The sequence below is a fragment of the Lissotriton vulgaris genome, chromosome 11, assembly GCF_964263255.1.
Source record: "Lissotriton vulgaris chromosome 11, aLisVul1.2, whole genome shotgun sequence".
Taxonomy (NCBI): domain Eukaryota; kingdom Metazoa; phylum Chordata; class Amphibia; order Caudata; family Salamandridae; genus Lissotriton; species Lissotriton vulgaris.
Genome location: NC_141699.1, coordinates 97,120,066 through 97,146,493, shown reverse-complemented (window position 1 = coordinate 97,146,493; position 26,428 = coordinate 97,120,066). Strand labels below are relative to the sequence as shown.

Below are 26,428 nucleotides of genomic sequence, written 5' to 3'. Positions count from 1 at the left end.
CTCCATTGATCAAGACTAGGGTCGATGGATTGGAGTATTACACAAGTACAATTCCTCTAAAGTATGATCCGAAGCCTGCTCGGGCCAGCACAGCTTCCACGTATCTCCAGTCCACTGTATCAGAGGCTTTCTCGAAATCTATCAGTAGCAAAGCCAGATATGGTGGAAGGAGGGGACGGTAAGCCAGTGCCACATGCAGGCGCCGGAGGCGCCGCAGGCATTGCCTCTTACAGTGATGGAGCATGAACTCACACTGATCAGGATGTATTAGGGTGGTGAGTATTGCTTGAGGCGAACAGCTAGAATTGTGGCGTAGATTTTGACCTCTGTTGATGAGTGACATCAGATGATAGTACGAGCAAGAGGCTGAGGGAGGGTGCACCTTCGGGATGATCATCATCGTGGCCGCATCTATGTTGTGCAGGAAGGCTCCTCTCTCCGCTGCTTATGCGTACAGAGCTTGAAGCTGTGGTTTCAAGATCTCCGTGAATGCTGAGTAGTACCCTGCTGGATAGCCATCAGGGCTTGGGATCTTGCCTGTCACTATTGCAGTGAAGGCCTTATCTCCTTCTTCCGTCGAAATGGGTTGCTCAAGCATCTGAATGTCACTCTCAGGCAGCTGTGGGAGTGGGACATGTCGCAGTAAGTCAGAATTGAGTCGAGGGTAAAGGCACTGGAATAGAGGCGCCTACAGTATACAGCAAATGTCTGATCTATGGCTGCGGATGCTTGCTGAGTACAGCCCTCAACATCCACAATTTTGGGAATAATCCAGTTAGCCAGAGGGCGAGATACCAGCCAGTACAGGAGCTTGCCATTTTTATTTCCCCAGCCGTAAACTCAGGCTGTAGAAGAGCTCGACATTTGCTTAGCCGATTCTAGGGAGACATGACAAATTTCTTCGCGTAGGAGACCGAGCTGGCGGGACTCAGTGTCCCCATTCGTTGCACCTGTGGCCTGCTCCAGTCGGAGTGCGCTGGCCTCCAGCTGGGAGAGGTGCTCTTCATGGACCGGTACTTCTTTCGTGAAGCCTCTGAGTGGCTTTACTGGCTGGCCACATCGTGCCAGGTTAACTGACCGTGCCCTCATTACATCAGAAGTATTGCTTAAGCTCCTTCGTTAGTGTCTTTCTGTATTCCTGGTCTTGAACAAACTATGCGTTAAGTCGCGATATGGGGAAGAAAGCGCCCGTGCCCAATCCCCGCCCAGGGCTAAGGAGTAGGGAGGGGCAAATGATCAGATTTCTCGGGCAAGTGTTTGAATACTCGCGACCAAACAACATTCAGGGGCGGGCATAAAAACAAATCAATATGTGAGCTGGTACAATGGCCGAGGAGGTGTGAGTGTATTGGCCGAGATGGGGATTCCATATTCTCCACACATTGCAAAGGCCATACGTAGAGGCCCACTCCAAGAGCTGCTTGGCACCCGTATGCCGACAAAGGGAGGAGGTACCAGTAACATAGCAGGCCAGGTTCATAACTGCATAAATTCTTTTCCGATCACAGTCAGTCCCTGAGGGAGGGACAACAGCAAAACTGTGAGATCCTGGAGGGAGGGCTCAAAGACTGCCGGGGGTATATAAACCGAGACCAGGTTGAAAGTACATCTCCCGATCTTCCCTGTGAGAGCCAGGAAGCGTCCCTAGGAGACTTGAATATCGTGAGTGGCCACAAAAGGAAAGGAACGGCGGAGAAGGATCGCCATACCCAGTGAGCTTCATGTGAATACATAATGAAACACCCTATCATAGCTTTGGCATGCTAGGAATGGGCAGTGATTACCTAGGAGATGAGTTTCCTGCAGCATGAGGGTGATAGGGAGAGAATCTTGTGATACTTTACGCCCAGTCTAATAGACCGTTGACATTGCAGGAAAGGATGTGATGGGGCTCTAGTTCAAAGTGTGGGGACGTCATAGATTGATAGAGAGACTTTGCGTTTCAGGGGGCCCATGCGCGTCAGATCGTTGGGTTGGGAGAAGTGGTAACTCCCTTGTCTACTGTCTATGGGTGACTGGTACAAAAGTGTTGCGACAGGTGCCATGGTCAACTGGAAAAAGAACAATAACATGAAAACGAATTCCCAAACAATCCCCCCCAACCAACCCTGCTCCCCGTAGTTCTTCCCTTGAAACATCTGTCGCCTTAACAGTAGGAACAAAAGCAATTAGTGTGATTTGAGGACTGAGTAGGGACCCCTCCAAGTTGTAGTATTTGGAGAGTTTCAGGAGGCTGGGATGATTTATGGTGGTCGAAGCGGGCATGAGGCTTCGTTTACTGCTTCCAGGAGCTTCATTTCATATTGCTGGACTTTGGGAGAGATCTGTGTCTCCCGAGCTGTCCATCGTTAAGGTCAAAGATAGTCTCTGAGGTGTCTCCTCGTCTGAATGAATGAATGAGTTATGTCTTATACCGCGCAGACTTAGCCCAAAGGCATCAAGGCGCCTATGATCGTGCAACTTGTTGAAGTCATGGAGCCAGACTACAGATAGGCCTCAACAAAGAGATGCGTTTTCAAGGCTTTGCGGAAGAGAACAATGGAAGACTGTTCTGCCAGTTCAGGGGGGAGAGAATTCCACAACCTTGGAGCCACTGAGGAAAAGGCTCTCCCTCCCCACCTTTTTTTGACAAACCGGGGGACTGACAGAAGATTTTTATTGGAAGAGCGGAGGACCCTACAGGGAGAATAGGAGACGAGGAGGGCCCTAATGCCCTCCGAGCCTGAGCCATATAAGGTCCCATGAGCAAGGCAAAGGGTCTTAAAAGAGATCCTGGCCTGGACGGGCAGCCAGTGCAGGTTCTTCCTGGCTACAGAGGCTGAGGACAGTACTGGGAGATTAAGAACCAGCCTGGCCGCCGCATTTTGCACTATCTGTAAGTGCTGAATAAGGTTCTTGTTGATACCTAAATAAAGAGCATTACAATAGTCTAGTCTCGAAGAGACAAGGGCCACTGTGACCTGCTTCCGCGATTTGGACGAGAGGAAATGAGCAATCTTTCTGAGCACCCTGATGATCCCACAGCAGGTTGAAACAGTTCTGCTGACCTGGCATTCAAAAGAGAGGGTGGAATCAATCAGGACACCCAGATTCCTAGCAAATTGAGACGGGAGAGGACTCGCCCCAAGAGACAGAGGCCACCAGTCGCTCGACCAGATATTCTGGTTGGCCCCGAAAATCAGGACCTCAGTCTTCTCTCCGTTTAACTTAAGGAAGTTCTGAATCATCCATAAGGAGACTGCTTCCATGCAGTTCCTAAAGTTAGAAGCGGAAAGACTTACTGATTGAGAGAGGGAGACCATGATTTGGGTATCGTCAGCGTATGACAATACCTCTAGGCCAAAGGATCGTACCAGCCTGGCCAATGGGGCCACGTAGATGTTAAAAAGTGTGGGGCTCAGGGGAGCCCTGAGGAACCGCACACTGCACCGGTTTAGAGGGTGAAAAAAATTCACCCAGTTTTACCCTCTATTCTCTTTGACTGAGAAAGGAAGTCAGCAGGTTCAGGGCTGGACCACCAACTCCAATCTCCTGAAGGCGGGCAATCAGTACGGAGGGGGACAGAGTGTCAAATGCCGCCGTAAGGTCGAGTAGGACCAGAAGAGTGGTCTGGCCCAGATCGACCTTCACCCGAATGTTGTTAATAACCATCGTGAGGGCGGACTCCGTACTGTGGGTTCTCCGAAAGCCATGCTGGGAGAAATCCAGCAAATTGGCATCATCCAGAAAGGCACTTAAATGATGGTTAAGATGGGCCTCAAGAATTTTAGCTGGGACGGGCAGCAGTGAGATTGGCCGGAAGTTCTTCAACACCCCAGGGTCCAGAGAGGCCTTTTTAAGAAGCGGTTTAACCACCGCCATTTTCTACGAGAGGGGAAAGTTTCCTTCCATAATCACAAGGTTCAGTACCTCTAAAAGGAGGGGGAGGACCACCTCCCTGCACTCCTTGAGGGTCTTAAGGGGGCAAGGATCAAGAGGAGAACCAGATTTCGTTTTATCCAGGAGCAGGGCAAGCGATTCCAAGGTAAGGGGAGGAAAATTAAGGAGGCTAGGATGGGGTTTATTTGCCAGGCATTCGGGTGGGAGGGAGGTGGAGGGGTAAGAGACACCCGAGTTAAGGGATTCAAGAGACTTATAAATATCTGCGATTTTAGTGTGGAAGAAGGTAGCAATCTTATCGCAAAGCTCCTGAGATCCCACTATGGGGTCAGGTGTCTGGGGATTAGAGAGGGTGTCAATGTGGAGAAGTGTGGCTCACTGGTTAGAGCAGGCAGACCCTGAAGCAGAGGTCAGACCCGGGACCAGGGTTCAATTCCCGGCGCGGCAGGGTCTTGAGCTCAAATGTCCATGGACTCGATAATTCTCGCTTCGCTGCCTGACCTAATCATGGGTTCACACTCTGCAACTCTGGGCATTAAGCTTGCTTAATCTCCACAACGGCCCCCCGCAGCGGGATGCCTGGCTTTCACCTTGGGGATGCCCTGTAGGGGCTATCTCACAGGGAAAAACCAGGACGGGTTCCCAAGGCAAGCGCGGAGATGCCCCTTCGGGGGTCGATTCTGGCGCTATATAAGAAATATAATAAATAAAATAAATAAAAAAATGATCTTAAAAAGGTCTCGCAGAGAATTTAGAGAGGCCGTCAGGCTAACAAAGTGCTCCTTCTTTGCATCAGTTATTGCCAGTTTATATTCTATCAGGAGACGTTTGTGCACTTCTCTCTCCTTGGGGTCAAAAAGGGCCCGCCAACGTCTCTCCTGTTTCCGGCAGCCCTGCCTTAACAGCCTCAGCGAGTCAGAGAACCAGGGTGCAGAGGGTCTCTTCCTAGCCGAATAGTGATGTTTGACAGGAGCCAGAGTGTCAACCGCTGTCGAGATGGAATTAGAAAGTGCAAGGGCCGCAGTGTTGGAGTCTCCCAGAATAAGTGGTCTTAGGCTAGCCAGAAAAGGGGCTAGTGTAGCATTATTAACCTCCCTATAGTTCCTTCTTAGTTCCCAATTCCTGGAGTCGGAGGAGGAGGGGAGGGAGGAGAGATGTTTTAACTCCACGGATCGGCCAGGTGGTCTGACCATGCCAAAGGGATTGGGGGGGCCTGTTCTTAATCTAGAATCGTTGGAAAAGACCCCATCCAACGTATGGCCGGCTGAATGGGTGGATTGTGGCAAGTTGCATCAGGCCACATGAGGCTAGGGATTCCACCAAACTGGAAGTGTCGCTGGAGTTCATATTGTCAAGGTGAAAATTAAAATCACCTAGCAGAGTGAAATTAGGTCTATCTACAAAAGATTCTAGGATTTTTAGCAAATCAAAGCTGAAGACAGACCTCGGACCAGGAGGCCTGTAGAACAGAATGCCAGAGAAGGAAACTGTAGGAGAGGAGTTAATCGAAAAGTACATAGCCTGAAAAGGGTCAGTCGGAGCGGAAAGATGTTCAGTGCGACAGACCAGGGAGTCTTTATACAAAATCCCCAAACCTCCTCCTCTTCGCCCAATTCTATCCATGCGCGATAGTGCATAGCCCTCCGGGATGGCATCAATGAGCGCGGGGCCAGAAGAATCTGACGCCCAGGTTTCTGTAATGAATACCCAAGAGGGTCTCCTAGCTGAAACAAAGTCACTAAAAGCGATGTTATTTTTAACTAAAGATCTAGCATTAATAAGGAAGCCTTCTTCAGTAACAAAAGAAGGGGATTTTGAAGTCCCCACAATGGGGTGCATCTGTGGAGGATTCGACATTATAGAACAATGGTGGGTAAACATAGAGCTGCTGCTACAATTACCTAGAAAAGCCTCAGGTTGAAAAGAATTGTGACTGGCTCCAGTCCCGCAAGAGACTGGGCAGCCCGACTCCACAGGAGATCCAGACGTGCTACTAAAAGCCGCTCCAGCCGATGAAGATGCTTTTTTTCGGGCATTGCGTCCCTGCCGGGACCGATTGCATGTTCTCTGAGGTTTAGCAGCTTTGCCCATTGTGGCAGTAGAATGCGCCTCCATGGGGGACGAGGAAGCAGTGTTGCGCAGGGAGAGGACGCTCCTCCGTATCCCAGGTCCATGCCACTTCAGGGGAGTAAATAAAATGCTTTTTTTGACATTCAGGATCACTCCGAGACGGGCCAGGAACAGAAGAGACCGCAGCTTTTGCTTGACCACATTGTAGGATTGTTTCTGTATAATCAGGGAATATCATCACCATACTTCCTTGACAGGAGAGGTCAGGACGGGAGCGCGCCTTCTGTAGAATAGAATACCTTTCTTTAAAGTTGAGGAGGCGTGCTTGGGGTCCCTGGCGGCAGTTTAGGCGCGAGGGACCAATGGGCCCATTCCACAACAAACTATGGTGAGAGGTGATCAGAGGGCAGTCATGTTTTAATCCAGGATTCAGAAAAGGGGGTGGTGATGAACAGAGTGTCTGAATTAAGCAGACCACTCTTACCCAGTCCAAAGATCAGGGCTTGATCCATCACCATTATTTAGCTCACTGCACCATCCCAGCTCAGAACCTGGCTATATGCAAATCAGTCTGTCCCTGGCCCAGTGCATCATGGGAACAGGGCAGACTAAACTACCAAGCCAATTCTTCACCAGAATGGAGACAAGCTACCGGGGACCGGTTTCTGGCATTTCAGCCGTCGTCGGCCCGGCTTGCTTGAATCCTGATGGTGCAGTGAGCAAGGGACTCATGTCTGAGTATACCCTGCCACACCTATAGTGGCCAAAAACGATTCAGAAAAGGGGGTGGTGATGAACAGAGTGTCTGAATTAAGCAGACCACTCTTACCCAGTCCAAAGATCAGGGCTTGACCCATCACCGTTATTTAGCTCACTGCACCATCCCAGCTCAGAACCTGGCTATATGCAAATCAGTCTGTCCCTGGCCCAGTGCATCATGGGAACAGGGCAGACTAAACTACCAAGCCAATTCTTCACCAGAATGGAGACAAGCTACCGGGGACCGGTTTCTGGCATTTCAGCCGTCGTCGGCCCGGCTTGCTTGAATCCTGATGGTGCAGTGAGCAAGGGACTCATGTCTGAGTATACCCTGCCACACCTATAGTGGCCAAAAACGATTCAGAAAAGGGGGTGGTGTTTTAATCCAGGTCTCCATAAAAGCTGCAGCTTGACCAGGCTCTGTCCCTTCCGGAATACCCACAAAACGAAGATTAATCCGGCAGGAACAATTTTCAGCATCCTCTGCCTGCCTATGTAGCTTGGCTGTGTGGGATAAAAGATATGATACCTGTGCTTTCATTGTCGCTACATCGTCTTCTACGTGGACAGGTGGGACTTGGCCTCGGATCCTGGCTGTGGGGTTGCAGAGATCTGGTTTAATGAGTGCCATATCTAAATACACCTCTCCTTTCTTGGTTTCAACTGAGTCTTGCGAAGTGCTTATAGAAGGATGCTGGACAGTGGTTTGGGCAGAGCCACACCACCAGTGCCCACGCTGCTGTCATTTACTGCTCTATTCAGGTTTAGGAGGGAGGCAATGTTACTGCTGTCTTTGCCCATGATTGGCCACACTCTCCCCACCCCTGTCGCAAGTGAGTTGGGCCATTCCAATCAAGGCTGGCAAAAATCTGAGGTCCAGGGATGTTTGAGGCCACCACAGGTTTTACTCCTCCAGCCCCTTACAGGACCCGTTGCAAGATCTTCCACCTGGGGCAGGGCCAATGGACCAAAGAACCTAGGTGAGCGTAGATTTGCAGGACTGTCCTGTTGCCCAAGGCGCCCCACTTCCACCAGCTGTGTCGCCTCCCCAGACCAGGGCTCGGATGATGGCATCTACATGGTTTGAAGGTTGATCCCTTGTATTTATCTCGTTGGTGCAGCTTTCCTGTTTCGATTTGCCCCAGTACTTGAGCTTGCATTCCTGACGTCGAGTGGGGGGAAGATTTGCGCTACCCCTATGGATCAGGGGATGGGTAGCCTCCATTACCTCCAGCACGTCTTCAAAGGGGACCGAAGGGGGAACCACTCGGCCAGCACGCCACTCCTTCGGGCCCAGGTCTATAATCCCCTACTTGAGCTCTGGCTTCAGCCCCCTCCCCATTGTCCCACTAATAATGTTCTCATCCAGTCAGTGCCAATCAGTTCCAGAGCCCACAGAAGTCGAGAGAGCTCCGGCTCGGCCTCTCTGCTCCCCCAGCTGTTCACTTGCGCCGAGCCGCCACCTCTTCAGTGCCACATTTTAGGGCTGGGGTCTCATGTCTGCAGGTAAGTTTTGGGCCCACACTCTGATAACCACGAGGATCCTGTGCTGCCCTTGCTCTCCCTCACACCTCTTCACCCGGTGGGGCACCAGCCATGGACAGTTGGTCAGTCAAGTGCAGCCCCAGTCTTTCACTCCAGAGGGCACTCAGTGTGTCCACCTCTGTCTGAGGGTCCTGGCCGGAAGGCAGAACCTGCCTCCTGGGCATTGCTAGGCCCCATCATGGCAGGGGATCTCGCCATCTTTTGGGCAGGGGCAGGCCGCTGCAGATCAGGCTCAGGGGGCCCAGAAGTCGAGAGAACTCTGGCTCAGTCTGTTCAGTCACCTCCTCAGGGCCAGGGCCTCACGTCTGCAGCTACGTTGGGGTCCACACTCCCTTGTAACAAGGGCCCAGCTCCACACCCTTTCTGCCCCCACACCGCCTCACCTATTGGGGGCACCGGCCATGGACAGTGGGTCCCTTGAGTGCAGCTCCAGTCTTTCTACAGGGGTCTCCGGATGTCCGCCTCTGTTTGAGGGCCCTCGTCAGACCGGCAGAGCCAGCCTCCTAGGCGTCGCAGGGCCCGCAGTCTGTCAGGGGACCTCTGTCCATCATTTGGGCAAGGGCGGGCTATGGCAGATCAGTCACAGCTCCGACTGGCGGTTGGCCGTGCACAGGAACATGGCAGCTCAATGTGGTAGTTGGCTACCCGAGTCTCTCCTGTGGGCTGCCATTTTGCCTAGGGCGCTGGAGGTTCAGCTGCCGGACCGGAGATCTTCCTGCAACCTCCAAAGCAGGATGAGGTCAGGATGGAACGACGACATCCCCTGCGATCGCTTCTCTGTGCATCAGGATCGTGGCCGCTCAACACCGCCATTTGGTGCCAGGGCCGTTTGCCGATTTTCAGCACCCGCCTGCACCTGCACCTGCACCTGCCTGTCTTGGGGGGTCTTAATGCCATCGAGCATCACCAGTGTGTCTGGGGATGGTTAAGGATATCCACAGCTCCTCTCCCTCAAGTAGGACGCGAGCGGGTGACAGGGGTCCAAAGCACTCTCAGAATGTGACTGCCATCTTGATGCTCTTAGCCACGCCTCTTTGCCATCATCTTTGAACAGACTTTTAACCGCTTTGTCTCAGAACGATCCATTGAGGCGTGCAAAGCTGATTTTTTCTCATTAACTCAAGTAATTTCACTTTAATAGGGACCTTAATTTACTGCCCTCCAGGCTCTGCTTCTAGCTTCATCACATCTTTAGCTAATGTACTATTTCCACTTGTCCTGCGCTATCCTATTCTCCTTGTTATCGTAATTTTAATTTGCACTTCGACGATGTTTCTTGTCCCATGGTAGCGTACTTAGTCATTGATTTGGAGGGTCTACAGCTCCTTCAATCGGTCTCTTGCCCTACCCATATACTTGGGCTTACTCTTGATTCTATCTTTTCTAACCTGGTTAATTTATCTACCAACACCCCTCTTCCAGTCACCTTGTCCGACCACCTTACTATTGTCTTCCCTTCACCAAACCCTCAACCCGTCCATCCACAGTGCAGGTGTGCTAGGGTGACTCCCGCCAGCTTTACTAAGCCGTTAGTCTCTAATCGTCCCTCCCTCGACAGGTCATCGTGATTTATACGCAAACAAAATCCTCCTGAGAAATGTTTGCCATTGTTTTTTTTTTTTTTTTGAAAACCTTTATTCAGAAAGAAGGAGATACATGGGCAGGCCCACAACCATCATGGCCGGCCGCAAAAGCAATCAATAAAACAGGAGAAACTGAAGCCAATCAGGAAACAGGATATATCAAAGTACATCAAATGCCGTTGTGGGGCTCGCAGACAGGATATGAGGTTTTCATTTTAAAATTTTAGAAGAAGAGTAGGGGCTGCAACAACAAGGGCGTCGCACCACACAGGATAGGAGCACAAAGGAGTCGATTGGGACCAACCCCAATCACAGTCGGAGATAGGCTATAACCAAAGCAACTATACAATCCAAGCAGCCACGGCGATAATACTGGACGGGAAACCACATTACAACGATCCACATTTCTAAAAATCACCCCAAAGAGCCTACCCCCCAAGAACTGAAAAACAGAGGCTTGTCGAGAAGCCTAAAAAAGAAAAAGAAAGGTGCAAGACCAAGAGACAGCCAACCCTACGAAAGGGGAAAGAACCCTCCCAGAAAAGAGCAATAGAGACCATAGAACAAAACAAACTAAAATAACAAACCCCCCCCGCACCCGCCACCCTGCACCCCTGTAATGGCTACGGCCTAACCCACTAACAGCGTGCCTGTCGCCCCGAAACTGCCCCACAGAAGGGAAAGTATTAAAAAGAAGTGGAGGAGGAGAAATCAAACAAGCCCCCGTACACCCGATACCTCCCGCCGGCGGTATCCCCCCCATAGCACATTAATCATCAATAAGCAGAATCAGTCAGCATTAGCACGGGGAGGACAGTCACCAGAACCCCCCCCCCTACCCCCTGCCCGGTGAGGTAGTTGGTGCAATCCCGGCAAGAACAAACGGAGCAACCCCAGGGAATTAGAAGTCAACCCTGCAAGCGTCACAAGGAGTTATATCGCCAAGGTCGTAACAGTTGCAAACCGAGGAAGTGTCTCAAAGTTCAAAGCAGTGGCAAGGAGCGAAAAAGTTTCTAAAGTCAAAGTCAGCCCTGACCAGTGCGAATCCGTTCCGGAGCACATCTCAACCAAGCCACATCAGACCAGAAGCAATCAAAGCGTTCATAATGGACCAGGGCAGTGAAGGCTGAGCACGGGTCGGTTTCAAAATGGCGGCATCCGTTGCGCAGACTGGCCGGGACAAAGGAAAATGGCGATCTTCTCCGACGGGACCGTGAGACTCGGCAATGGAGAACAGGATTTCCAACGACGACACACCATCGAAGAGGAGATGTAGAGGGAAGACCATGCGCTGCAGTAGATGAAGGAAAAGTGGGGCCGACTCTCAAAGGAACCAAATTGGGCTGCCGCTCGGGTCCCCGCAGATGGAGGGTCAAATCGGTCGTATGGATCGCAGATTTGTGTGCAGGCACTGCAGCAACCGTGGCCGGCCGCAAGCAAACATCGTCCAGTTTCGCCGCCAGGGAGACACAAGCGCCGGTGAATTGCGAGCGGAGCGCCTCAATCGCCGCCATTACGGACCTCAATGAATGTGCGCCATCCATCCCGGGGCTCAGAGGACGGAGGGGAACACAAACTCCAGCACACAGCACCGGGCTCCGGGCACACACTTGGCGATCGCAACAGCAAGGGCGTCCCGAACTGGCGCACTCAGAACAGACACTGGCCGTGGGTGCAGCCCATCGGCGCGGGCCGGAGAAACGGGGGCAGGCACACAACCCACAGCCGAGGTGCAGGAGGATCCCAGCAGTGTCTCTTCGCCATCCATCAACAAGGACAAGAGTCAAGAGCACTCCAAACTACCACACGCAAATCCATCCAAGCTATGCAATTCTACTCTAATCCACTCTACCATACTCCACTCTGCCCAAATCTATTCTACTTAACCCGAATCTCCTCTACTCCAATCTACCCCACTACAATCTACCCCATTCGATTCCACCCAATGTACCCCACTCCAATCCACCCTAATCTACCCCACTCCCCCTTTCACCAATCTATCTCTCACTTCACTCCAATCTATTCAACTCTACTCCACACCATTCCACTCTACCCCACTTCAATACATAACATGCCACCCAAATCTACCCCACTCAAATCTACCCTACTACAGTATAGCCCATCCAATCCGCCCTACTCCAATCTACTCTGCACCTCCCTAAACCAATCTAGCCCATACCACTCTATCCAACTCCACTCTACCTCACTCCAATCTGCCCCAATATATCCGTCTCCACCGCGATCTACTCCACCCCAATCTACTCCACTTCAGTCTACCCCACTCCACTACCCCTATCCACCCCCGCTCCATTCCACCCTACTATAATCTGTCCCACTCCAATCTACCCCAGTATATCCCACTCCACCATACTTCAATCTACCCCACTCCAATCTATCATGCTAATCGACCCAACTCACCTACTCCAAATTTACCGCACTCTACACCCACTCCAAGCCAATCTACCCCACCCCACTTCACAAACATTTAGCTATGCTGAACAGCAGCCACATTGGTGTACAGAATTGCTAAAAACACATTCCCAAAGCCAATATCTTTCACATAGGCAAGACCTATTGGCTTGCCTATGCTTCTTAATGTGTTGAATCAGAGTTTAGAACCCATGTTTCCTGTTCAATAGGGGAGGTCTGAGCCACTGGACCACCATTAAAATATATCAAGCGTTCTTCAGCAGGGAGTGCTACTGTCTAACTGCTAACCAGTATCCTTTTGAAATGTATTCTTGAGGAGACCAACTCGGTTTGGGAGTTAGGGTGGGAGCATAGCAGTTGTAGGACCTTATCCCACATGCATTTACTACACAAGGTAAGTATACATGAAGTAAGGAAACCTATAAAATAAATCTCACTTATATTTTTTAAATTAATATTAAAATAAATATTTTGTTGGGGGGTACCCCTCCATCATATCCTTTTTTCTTACTTTACTGCCCAAGTCCCTCACCTATCCCAAAACACACCCTTCCCAACCAATTCCCTAAAAATACTACTACACTAAGAATATTATATATATATATATATATATTGGTCATGTGATCAAGGCAGGGATCTGCCGAAACGCGTCGTGAGGACTGGTGAAATAAACTGAACGAAAGCACTAAGAAGGGTCTGCCTCGTTTTCTTTCTGACCCTATGGGAGTTGGTGGCTGAAGCGAGCAATTCCAAAAATATATATATATATATATATATACATACATACATACACACATACACACACACACAAAACTTACCATGATGTTGTAAAGGCATTGCGTTGTAATGCCTCAGTGGTAAAGGCTGTTTTCCGAGCACAGCTATGGGGCTCCCATTATTCTAGTATGTCATGCTACAACCGTGCAGATCTACCTTAAGGAAAGCATACCCTGTGGGATATCAGTATTCAGTATGTACAATGTCACTAGCTATCACAGAAATTGGTAATTTCAGGAAGTTGATGCTCTCTCTGAAGCTCAGACTCCATTTGTCTCAGAACATATTCGGGAACTTCTTTAACCCCCCCACCCCCCCAAAAAAACATTCTTCTGTTGCTTTAAATAGAACTTTAAGCCCCGCTCTTCAATTGTTCTTTCCATCAGTGACTGGGCACAGGGAAATCCCCATAGAATTAAAGAATCAGAGAACTGAAAGGGTCATTTCCAGTGAGTAGGTAGTTATAGTTAGGATTTTTTTCAATGTTAAATCTCAAAATTCTATTTGGAATAACTTTGGCGCCGGTTGACGAATCTGCCTGAAAATTTCCTCAAAATGGCCTCGCGGCGCCCCGGTCCTTTCCTGAAAGTTTGGGGGGATTTGTCAAGCGGGGGCTGAGATAAAAGGGGGGTCCCAAAACGTGTTTTCCCCATGTTAATTTCCATAGGGCAGTCGACCTCACTTTTAGCCCGAACGGCTGAATGGATTTCCACCAAACTTGGCAAAATTGTAGGGACTGGTAGCCCGATGTGCCTTTGCTATGTCTCAAGATATGTGCTTCAGTGGATTTTGAGTAATTTAGGTTCAAAAAAATATATATATCTATGACAGCGCCCTGGTACGCGCTCCGGGCGCGCCACGCGACTTGCGCGCAGAAAGCTGATTGGTTCTTGGGTGTCTGTAAACATTTGAAACAGTCCGGAGCGGCCGCCATCTTGTGTCTCGGTAGGATCGAGACACAAGAGGTGGCCAAAACAAAGGGGGAAATGACCATAAGGGGGCAGGGTAGACCCCCCCTGACCCTCTAGGTTTGATGTGGGGGCTATAAAAGGGCCTCGCGGGGCAAAAAAAAAATAAAACATTTTTTTTCGATTGTCGCGGAGGGAGCGCCCGGTACGCGCACCGGGAAGCGCACAAAAGAGAAAAAAGAATGCCAGAGTTTTTGCCAATATTTTATAAATGGGAGGTAGTTCTGAAAAGAACTTTTTTTTATTCTTTTTGTTGTTTTTATTATTTTTCTGAACTTTTTTAATTTTTTTGTGTTTTTGAACAATTTTATATATATATATATTTTTTTCAAATTAATTTTATATTTTTTTGGGGTTTTTTAAGAGAACAAACAAAAAACAGGGAATTGGAAATGGCTCAACAGGAGCAAAAAAAAAAAAGAAAAGAATTACTGTTTTCTTTCCTTGCTGCATTGGTGGTTGTCTACAGCATTATTTATTAAGGTGACGCTAAGTTCACCATAGCATAATGTTTTGCCACAGAAAATACAAACAAATTTGAGCTTGCCAAATTTTTGCTGAATATTTGGCACCATTTGGCGTTCTTCAGGACCAGAAAGTGAGGGTACAGAAGAGGAAGTGCTGGCCACAGGGGGTGGGTTGTTTCGAAGTTCCTGGACTTCAGCCTGGGCTAAATTATTGGGATGCCACCTCTCCATGTGGCGGATCATGGTAAAATTACCAAAAGAATATTTCTTTGAGGGATTGCCCCTGGAGAGAACTTTGTCACAGATAAGACAGGTGACTTTGGGGGCGTTCACCTTTTTTTGGTCATCAGGAAAAGAGCAGAATTGCCAAATGAAGAGCACTTTAACGTGCCTTTGTCTTTGTTCTTCAGGGAGGAAGCGCCTTCGTTGTTGATCCTCCTCCTCTTCTTCCTCCTCTTCTTCTTGTCCTCCAAGAAACTGTGGTGGTGGACCTTCTTTTTTTTTTGTGAACCTTTATTAGTAGTACAAGCATTTACAAGTATGGGCCTACAACCAACCCGGCCGGCCGCTAAGCAGAGCAAGAGTAAAGCAAGCAATATGAAAGTTATAGCAGTTCGAAATCCGGGGTCATAAAAATATCAGGGCAGATCTTGTAATCCGGTGCACAAACTTGAATCAGGATTTGAGATGTTCATTTTCAAATAAGGAACTAAAGAAGGGTGTCTCACAGTCCTACAATACTGCACACGAATCAGGATATCTACAAACAGTACAGATACGAAGGAAATATCGGGGGTAGGATACACAGAACAGGAGAAATGCAGGCACAATCCCAGCACGTAGCGAGTCTAGACCCCACCCCTCAAAACTAAACAGATTGCAGAAACCATGAACGACGACGACACTAAAAAGAGAAGAGAGACTAAAGAGCCATAGAAACAAATACCGAACAAACATCCAACCCCCCACCCTGCACACCCACAGAAGGCCATGGCCTACTCCCCCCCACAGCCTGCCTGTCGCCCTAATAGAGACCCGAAATATAGAAAGAGAGAGAAAAGAGAGAAAAAGAATAGATAAGCGGAGGAGGGCCCTCGATCTTGCCGCCCGACCCCGCCCTTCGCCCCTACGCCCAGGAAAATCCCAGAAACTAAGTAATACAGTAATGAGGAACATCAAGTCCCGGCTACAACAGTGATGAAATCCCGGTCAAACATACCCACTACACCGTCTGTCAACAATAAAGCCAATAGATTGTGAACCACATCATCCCTGACCCTGTCTGGCAATGGAACCGCCAGAAGTCCACTCGTCAATCGGTTCACAGTACAGCCCGGAAGGTCCAAACGATCTGGGCGGGTCAGGTCGGAGCATAGCCATGGAAAAGTACAGCATCCCAAACCCATCCAAGTATCGGCAGCGAAGATCCGGTAGTATCGACGTCATCTCCAAGAACCTACGAAAGTTCACAAACAGTAGTACAATCCAGAAAAGGAGAGTCACACAGTCCGGCAATCGCCACGACATAGCTGGGACAGACCAATAAGGAAAATAGCATTTTATCTCCAGCCGCCAGTTGAAGATGTGTCCCGAGGAGACATCCACTTGTAGATCCATGTCGGCTCGAGCGGTCTCGGGAACCGGGTCTTCCAGTGGCTCCCGGTACCCGGGCAGAACCGGGACTCCCTCCATGGATATAGCTGCGGGTTCGTCTGCAGTCCCATGGGAGCGGACTGTATCTGTTAGAGACGGCGAGATAGCGATGGCGGCCATTCTTCTACCCAGGTCCTGGGCATGCCAAATCAGGGTCTCGTGCAAAACCGTTAGGGCAGCCAGTACGTCCTTGGATGTGGGCTCCTGCGTACGTTGCAAGTATCCCAGCCCCCTCCGTGAGACAAATGTCCGACATTGACATGGACCGCAGAGGGGGGCACCAGCCGCCATGTTAGTCAATTTGGCCCCGTCCCTCTTCACCTCGCTCAGGGACCAGGCACCAGTGCGGGCCGCCACGGGACAGACCACCGGGGCTCAAAACAGTGAGGCAGGCTCCCCAAAGAAGAGTCACCAAAAGGCTAAAATCCCTGCCGCACCCCGGGAGTCGCCCGCTTATATCGGGGGCAATCCTTGGTTATGCCCGGGCAAAGAGTTTGGGGAGGGGGTAGGAGTCATGCGCCCCCTCTGACCTTGCTTCGCCACATTGCCCCTCAAGGGTCACCGTCAAGTGGACCGGGCCTTCACCGCTCTCAGCGGCCCTTCAAGTCAACGGCACCCTCCGGCCGGCTCCTCACCGCCACCCGCGGCCGTTGTTGTTGCAGTCGCGGCCGGATGCACGTCCAGGTCAACGCCCCGGTCTCTTCACCGCGTGGGCCGCAGAGCAGTCGGGGACAGTTCTCAGGGTCTACCGCACGCAGGAGCCTCAGGAGCAGACGGTAAGTGCTCGTTTTTCTTCTCCTACTAAAGTGTGCCTCCGTAGCTCAGGATAAACGCCAGGATATACGTTTGGGGTTTACGGAGCAGAGCGACTATGGGGCCATTTCGGATGCCCGCTTGGCTCCTCCTCCGGACCTTCTTTTCTTGGTGGTGGGGGTGGTGGTGCACCAGCTGCAGCAACAAGTGATGCCATTGTTTCCTCAAAAATAGCTCTTGCTCTCTCAATGAAGAAAGTAAGAATGAGGAAAAAAGGAGGGGGCTTTCATTATTTGGAGAAAAAAAATAATGAGAACCAATGAAAAGTGTTATTTTCAAGTCACCTGACCCGATGCGCTTACGTTACGCGCTCCGGTGCGCTTACGTTACGCGCTCCGGGCCGTGCCGCGGAGCGCTTCCGGGTGCGTTTACGCAGCGCATCATAAGACACATCGCGCGGCTACGCGATACGTCACGCTTACGCGACGCGTCACGATGTTTTCGATCGCGACATTGGCGCTAACGGGACACTTCCCGGTTCGCGCACCGGGGCGCTTCAAAATACTGCGCTTTCCGGGGCGCGCACCGGGAGCGCTCCAAGACAAAAAAAAAAATTTGAAAAATTGTAAGGACTGGTAGCCCGATGTGCGTTTGCTATGTCTCAAGATATATGCTCCAGTTGTTTTTAAGAAAATTTACTTTAAAAAAATATATATTGGGCTACATTGGGCTATATATATGTTAGAGCCCAAATGTAGCCCAATGTAGCCCAAAGATGGCCACCAGAGACATAAAAATACAAATGTAGCCCAAATATCAGCCAGATGAAGCGTAACTATAGCCCAATGATAGTATGTACCAGAGTGTTCTAAAGAACAACTAGAGCGCTAACAGTCTTACTTATAAAGTGAGACTTTTAGTTAGGAATTAGCATTTAAAAAACCTATTAAATTCACTGAAAAAACCATAGGTTGCACACCAGTTAAAGTTACCTGGAAATTTTACTGACATAAAACCATTGAAATTCCCACGTTATAGTTAGTTGGACTCACTATAACTTGCGCGTGTAATGCACTGCTGATGACATCACATATTACATCACTCATGACATGGTCAGTGACATCACTCATGACATCACTGATGACACCATCCTTGTGACAGAGAGACTGACCTCCTTTCACTGTAAAGTAACCCTTGAAACACATATTCAAAAATAGAAACTAACATTTTTCAAAAAAGTGGAGATACCTATACCATTTACAACAACCAATTCAGTAATTCCACCATTTAGATACACATCCACTCATTCACCAACAGTTCTATATAGTCAGTCATACATATACTCACTCATCATATGTAGTGAGACACCTATACATCCGTTAACACACCGATAGTCTTCCAAAAGTTGCTCACACACATATTCACACATGCAAATAAAATATTGAACATCCATTTTTTTGCATATACAGCTATACACACACTACCACCTTACTTTTAAGGAAACTTACACATACTTACTCTCTTAAACAATCACTTCTAGAAACACATACTTATTTAAACAAGAACTCTTTCAATCTCTGACTCTCACATATACTCACTTATATACACCAATACTCACATATACTAGATTAAAACATATGTAGTTACTGATAAAGACACTAGTAAGTCAGTCATTCACTTACTAACACATACATATGCACACTCATTCACCCGTACAGTCCGGCACATATGCTGTCTTCAAAACACATACAAACAGTGAGTCAGTCATTGATGCATCTGTGTGCTAAGTAACACCCCCACCAAATCATACAGACACTTATACTGATACTAAAAAAACCATCTAATAACCCATATAAACACACATGTAGCTACTCACCAACCCATGCACCCACTTATACACAAAGTGAAACACTGATACAAACATTTAAATATTTAAACAATACTCGCTAATATATGTATTCACTATGATACACTTAATAAGCCAGTTAACCAATCATTTTTTTTTAAAAAAAACATCCATTAAGACACTTATTTAAACATGTATTCTTCCATTGACCTTTACATATACATATATAAAACATGTTTATTTTTCAGAAAGGCACACATTCACTGGATGGTGTCATCAGTGATGTCATGAGTGATGTCACTGACCATGTCATGAGTGATGTAATATGTGATGTCATCAGCAATGCATTACACGCGCAAGTTATAGTGAGTCCAACTAACTATAACGTGGGAATTTCAATGGTTTTATGTCAGTAAAATTTCCAGGTAACTATAACTGGTGTGAAACCTATGGTTTTTTCAGTGAATTTAATAGGTTTTTTAAATGCTAATTCCTAACTATAACTGGTGTGAAACCTATGTTTTTTTCAGTGAATATATATATATACATACATATATATATATATATATATATATATATACACATACATATATATATTTCATCTCTAGACTTGGTGAGCCGCCACTTTGTTTGATTCCTGGTGTAAACCACTGTAATATTGTTAATATCTCTTTTGTTAATCTGGAACTATTATCTTCAAGGTTTTTTTTTTTTTTGAAAATTTCTTTATTTGCAAGTTAGGTCACTGTATATTGTATAGACATTTGTACAGTAGTTCTCCACGTTGTGACATATATTTCAGTATACATTGCAAACATTTACATTTTCCGTTTTCTGCGTTCACTAACGTCCCAACTCCCTTAAAGCCTCCCCGTTCCCTCCCCCCCCCCCCCCCCCCCCCGGCACTCAACATTCCACATAACAGCAATGTATTGGTTTTGCATCAATGTGTACAATACAATCTGTATCCAGTAGGGTACCGATCCCCGTTTGCATCATATATGCGTATCAGATCATTCCCAGTGTGTCTGCAACTTGGCTCCCGTGTACATTCGGTCACGGGCGTAGTATCCCCCTGTGAGAGATGGCAGACTCAGACTAGTCCTCTTGGTCCTGCACACCTTGCTCGAATTCTATGAGTAGGGCGTTCCATTCCATTGAGATGGGATGTTTCCTAAGGCCTCTACGCTCTTCCCTGCCTAGTTCCTGTCCCTCGGCCTTGCCCCACCTGACCACCTCCCCGCTCCAGGTCTCTATGTCTGGCGGCCTTGCCGACTTCCATCTCATCGCCACTGACCTCTTCGCTATTAGCAATGCCAGATCCACAAATCTGGACTCCACACTTCTCTTTTTCTCTTTGTGTCCTATCCCCAGCATGCAATAAGAGGCAGATGTGCAGGGTCTATCCGGTACTATATCATTCAGTATGTGATGTATCGTGGCCCAGTAGTGTCCCAGCTTAGGGCATTCCCAGAACATGTGTAACATGCCTGCGTCTTCCTGCCGGCATCTGGGGCAAGTATCGGGCGCAGTCGGGAACATTATGTGAATTCTTCGAGGAGTCAAGTATGCCCTGTGTATAATCATCAATTGTATAAATTTAAACCTGGGGTTCCGAGACACTTTCTTCGGCAATTTCAATACCAGGTCCCATTCTTTGACGCTCAACGCCACTTCCAGGTCCTCCTCCCATCTCAATTTCAGGGGTTGTAGGGGGTCAGCCCTGCCCTCCCGTATCCCAGCAGTCAACCATTTGGTCAAGTGTCCGCCCGCCCCCATGAGGTACTGCATAGTGATCAGCGTGTTGATGGTGGGCTCCACCCCGTCCCCCGCCCAATGGGTGCCTATGTAGTGTGCCAATTGTGCATGCTGCAGAAAGAGCGCCCTTGGTGCCTGGTGAAGCCTGGCGAATTCCTCATATGGCAATAGCCTGTTATCCGAGAAGAAATCCCCGATTTGTGTTATCCCCGCCTCCTGCCACACCCGTAGTCTCCTTTCCGTCATCGGACCCGTCCCCAGCGGTATGCCCAGCAGTGGTATCGAGGGTGCATAATTCGACCGCCCATTTGTATACCTGACCGCCCTCTTCCAGTACACGAGGGCCAGTTTGAGTAGGGGTGGAGTCGACGCCGGTGCCTTGGCCCCTGGCAGTAACAGCCGGTGTATGACCCCCCGGAGTCTGTCGTCCTCTGTCATGTTCAGTTCGTGTAAATTGCGGCCAGCCAACCAATAAGCTAGCCATTGCAGTTGGCATGCACAGCTGTAAGCGAATAAATCAGGCACTCCCAAGCCGCCCCTATCCGTGGGTAGCTGCAGCCGGGTCATACTTATGCGTCTCCTGCCCTTCCCCCATATTAGGTCGAGCAATAGAGTGTTAAGTTTCTTAAAATAAGGCATAGGGATAGAGACTGGTAGATTCGTGAAGAAGTATAGGAGACGCGGCAGTACCACCATTTTTGATATAGCCACCCTCCCTACCACCGATAGCGGTAAGGTAGTCCAGAACTGTACCCGATCAGTAAGGTTGGTCAGTGCTCGCCCCAGGTTCCCGTCCAGCAGGTCCTGCGGTTGCCGGTATATCTGGAGACCCAGGTACTTGAATGTTACAGGCGCCACCTGGAAACAGTGCGGCGGAAACTGAACATGTGTTCCCGCCACCGGGCTACGAAAGCCAAACCCATACGACTTTGTCTCATTAATGGCGAGGCCCGATAACTCTCGGAAAGCCTCAAAGACCCGCGGCAGCGGTGTCACTGGGTTATTTATGTCTCTGAGGAAGAGCAGTATGTCGTCAGCATACGCCGATATGACATGATGGGTATTGAGCCTAGTAATCCCCACCGCAGCCGCCATAGTTCGGACTTTCAGCATTAGTGGCTCCAGGGCGATTATAAACAGCAGTGGCGAGAGAGGGCACCCCAGCCTTGTGCCTCTCGCTATGTCTATCCGATCAGAGATGCAGTTGTTGGTCCGAACCCGTGCCGTAGGCTTCCGGTACAACAGAGATACCCAGTCTATAAATCCGGCAGGCAACCCAAATTTGGTCATGGCCGCGAACATGTAGTCCCATCTGAGTGTATCAAACGCCTGCCGTAGGTCCAGCGAGATACAACCCTCAGTGACACTTCCCCCTGCGGTGGGAGACATTAGTTGGTGGAGCCTTCGCAGATTTAGTGCTGTGCTCCTGTTCGGGACGAACCCGCATTGATCGGGGTGTACCATTTCTTGGATGTGTTGAGACAGGCGCATCGCCAGTATCTTACTGAGTATTTTGGAGTCAGTGTTCAAAAGTGATAGTGGTCTGTAGTTGTCAGGTCTCAAAGCATCCCTACCCGGTTTCTGAAGGGAGACAATTAGGGCTTGCAGTGTCGTGTCGGGTAGGCCATCGTTTTTCAGTGCCTCGTTATACACCTCATGCAGACGGGGGGCCAGTAGGTCTATGTATGTTAAGTAAAACTCCGCCGGGAGTCCATCTGACCCGGGTGCCTTGTTTCTAGGCAGAGCCCTAATCGCCATTCTAATTTCCGCTACCGTAATGGGTTTCGCCAGCTCCTCGCCATGCGCCGCGCTCAGTTGAGGAACGCATACATCGGAGAGGAAGTCCTCTAACGCCGGTTCCGAGAGTGGAGGGTGCGGGCCGTACAGTGCAGCGTAGTAACGCCGGAACGTCGCGTTGATTTCCCGCTGCCCTTGCACTAAGTCCCCTGAGGGCCCCTGGATCTCCATGATAGGGGCAGCTGCCGGTGCGTCCCTGGTCAGGCGCGCCAGCAGCGCACCCGCCCTGTCCGCCTGTGCGTGTTGTCGCGTGGTGTATTCCCTTTAGTCGAGAACCCTCAATTCCTCTAAAAGTTCTGCATACCGTATATTAGCCTCCTATAGTTGTGTGAGGGCGCCGCCCGTGCCTGCGGCCTCGATTTCCAGTGCCGTTAAACCGCTTTCTATCTCTCGCAGTCTCCTCAGTACCTTGTGTTTGATGCCTACCTTGGTGCCCATGGCCACCCCGCGAATGGTCGCCTTGAAAGCGTCCCATTCGACCTTCCTGGAGCTTGCTGAACCCGTGTTTTCCGTGAAGTAGTGTGTGGTAGCATCTGATAGGGTGGACTTAAAAATCGAGTCTTCGAGGAGGCCTGGGGACAGCCGCCATGTCGGTATCGGGGTAGGTATTCTTCCCCATGACAGGGACAATTCCACCGGATTGTGGTCCGAGAGCGTCTTCCCCATATGTCCTACCTGCACAATTGACGGCGTAAGTGTCTTGGAGCAAAAGATGCGATCTATCCTGGTGTGGAGGTTGTGTGGTGGGGAGTAGAATGTGTATTCCCTGTGTGCTGTATGTAGTGCCCGCCATGAGTCAACTAGGTCCCATCCCTCAGCCCAACGTGCCAATGCCTCTGCCTGTTTTCTACTCTCAGCTGCGTGCAGAGGGGGGTGAGATCTGTCGAGCGTGAGGTCCAGTACCGCGTTGCAGTCTCCACCTATAATCCAATCATACTCCACCCAATCCGTTAGTGCTCTACCCAGTTCCACAAAGAACTGCGATTGCCCCACGTTCGGGGCATACAAGCAGCCAAGCACCACACACACACCATTCAGCAATCCCTTAGCAAGCACGTAGCGGCCTTCCCTGTCTATCTTAGAGTCAATGAGCTTAAACGGGACCAAGTTGTTAATCCAAATGGCCGCCCCCCGGGAAAATGCAGAGTACTTAGTGGCGAGGAGCTGGCCCCTCCATTTCCGCAACATTTTGGCCCCCTCTGATTCATTCAGGTGCGTCTCCTGCAGGAATGCTATGTGTACCCTCCGCCTACGCAGTTGTGCCAGAACTCTGTGCCTTTTGTGTACTGAGCCCAGTCCCCGTACATTCCAAGTGCAGACCACATAATCATTAGGGGACGACATTACCCTGGATATCCTCAAAATGCTCCAAAACCATTGTCCATATCATCATTGACCACAAAATGGAAATTTTTAGTGCCACGTTTGCAAACATCACCCCAACTCTTAGGTCCCCCTCTACAACCTCAGAGGACCAAACCGTAACACCCAACATGGGTATAGAAATCTTGGAACCGTGCCTAGGCTTGGAGGTGTGAGCCCAGTCAAACATTCACAACAAAGTACGTTCAAAAGTCTCGTAACCATTGTCCCCTAGGTTCAAAGGTGTCCCAGGTTCCTGGTCCCCCCCCCCCCTTTGTCAAATGAGAGCATCCGCTACTTTACCAGTCCGTCGCTGCAGGGGTTACGATCACATGTCTGCCGCCATCTGTGCAGTAATTTGGGGAAACAGCTGAATGCTTCCATCCGTGTCCGAGGCCGCTGTGTGGGAACTCGTCCGACTCTCCGATGGAGATCCGTTGTGCTCGTCATGTTCCGCCAGTGCGTTGGTGGTTAGTCGTGCTACCGCTGCCGAGTCGTCTTCTCCCTCCTCCTGGCCTGGATGTCCCACGTCGGCCCCCTCCGTGTCCGGGTGACTAGGGCGACCCTGGGGCTCTGTCCGGCTGTCCGTCCTCTGTGTTTCCGGCACCTCCTGTTCTCCGTGTGAGGGGTGCACCGGGGTGAGCGTGACCTCCAGCCACTCCGAAGCCTCCTCCGGATTGTCGAAGAAGTAAGTTCTGTGGTCGTGAATGACTCTGAGGCGTGCCGGGTAGAACAGGGCATATTTTATATTTCGCTCCCGCAATGATTTCTTCACTCCCCAGAAAGACGCTTTGGCCCTTTGCACTGCTTGCGTGAAGTCTGGGTATATGGATACTGAGTGGTTCTCAAATTTTATGGGGCCTTTTTCCCTTGCGGCCTGCAGGATGGCGTCTCTGTCCTTAAAGTGGAGCAGGCGTGCTATCAAGGGGCGAGGGGGAGCCCCCGGCTTCGGTGGTCTGGGAGGGACTCTGTGTGCCCTTTCCACGCTGTACATCTGGGTGAGGTCCGCCGGGTCTGCTACGGTCCTTAGCCATTCCTCCACAAAGCGGGTCGGATTTTTCCCCTCACTCCGTTCCGGCACGCCCAAGATGCGTACATTGTTGCGTCTCGAGCGCCCTTCCGCATCGTCAACTCTTTCCCTCAGGTGTTGCATTTGCTTCTCCAGATTTTCCAATCTCGTGGAGTGTTCCGTTTGCTGGGGTATCAAATCGGCAAGTGCGAGTTTCTGCTCCGACACTTTCTCCGCCAGCTTCTTATGATCGTCTTTAAGTAGCGACAGGCCGGTTGACATCGTATCCATACGAATTTCGAGAGCCTCTCTGGATGCCCGGATCTCCGACAGTATGAGGTCCAACTTAGCCTCTTGGGAGGTAGTACCCGTGGGCAGAATCGCGTCGTCATTTGAGGATGCCAGCGGATCCTCCGAACCAGACGCCTGCGCGCCACCACGAGGGATTCTGTGCCGCCCCATCTTGCACCTCCACCACGTACACCGCGGGCGGCATGTCGTCGCCCTGTCTTCCTTCCCCTACTATTTCCGGTCTCTCACCGCCGGGCCGGGCCAGGTGTGGGTAGTGCCGTGTAATAGTGCACCTCAGGGGGTAGTCTGACGCCTCGGCCCACCGTGCGACCAGCGGCGCCAGTGGTCAGTCCAGGATCTCCGGCCCACCTCTCAGCCAAGCCAGGTGTAGTGTCGTGTCCTGAGTGGCGTGGAGCGCAAGGTGATGAGCCCTCCGAGTCGAGGGTGTCCAGGTTTCTGCAGGTCCGAGCCAGTCCGCAAATCTATCGCGTGGCTCCAGTAACTGACTGGCGATTAGTCCCCTTCAGCCCTGGGATGAGGTGTAACTGTTCCGGCGTTATTGATGCCTGAATGGGATTCCCGGTACCCTCAGGGATAGGCCACCATCGCTGCAGCCCATACGGCGCTATCACTGGAGCCGGCCGTGCAGGAAGCTGTCCCTCCGGTGCGTGGCAAACTGCGCACCCCAATATCCATTAGGCCGACATGCAGGCCCGCCTAGCAAGGACTGACCCGCCTCAGCAGCAGGCGCGTGACCCCCGCCAGTGGCTCCGGCTGTCTCCCTACTCGTGGGGGCTCGTTGTGCTCCTCCGGGCGTCAGACACTGCCTGTGCCGTGGTCCGCCGTCCCGCCCGATCCGGCCATCACCATCCCCGCTCACCTCGTACAGGCCTGTCTATCTCCTGGTCGTGGCCCTCTGCAGCGGATAGCTCCGTGGGTCAGGCGGCGGCCGTAATTCAAGCTCCGCGCGCCCCACCGTGCTCCGGGTTCAGACTCCCCTAGCGGCCGGCGGCTTCCCAGCACGGTCCGACCTCCTCCGGTCAATCCGCGGGTGTCGCTGTAGCAGTGTGATCGTTGGTGTTGCTCCGGTGTGGTCAGAGCCCCAGGGTCCACTCCGCCGTGCTCGGCGATTCCACACAGCCGTGCGCGCCGCACTTCCGGTCCGCCCGCCAGACCACTGTGGGCCGCGGTCTCCTGGGCGGCAGTGGGCCTCTCTTCCTGTGTGCGACGTCCTTAGTCAGCAGCTCTCTACCAGGGTTCCCGACGCCGTCAGCCAGGCCCCGGCAGCGCAGATCAGGTTCGGCGAGTATCCGGCGAGGGGGTTAGGGGCCAGATCCCACTATCATAGGATAATTGCCAGCTATAGGGGAAGCTAGGACGGAGCTCTTCAAACTCATGTCCACCATGTTCGGCTGTTGGCCACGCCCCCTATTATCTTCAAGGTTATCATGTACTACAGACTTTCCCTAATGTTTTCGCAT

The 26,428-nt window shown here is 50.5% G+C and overlaps 1 protein-coding gene across 5 annotated transcripts in view; it reads left to right on the top strand.

The window, feature by feature from the left end:
- The window catches only part of LOC147679034 (uncharacterized), a 463,018-nt gene that overhangs the window by 29,960 nt on the left and 406,630 nt on the right, over positions 1–26,428 (top strand). The gene's annotated exons all lie outside the window — the stretch shown is intronic.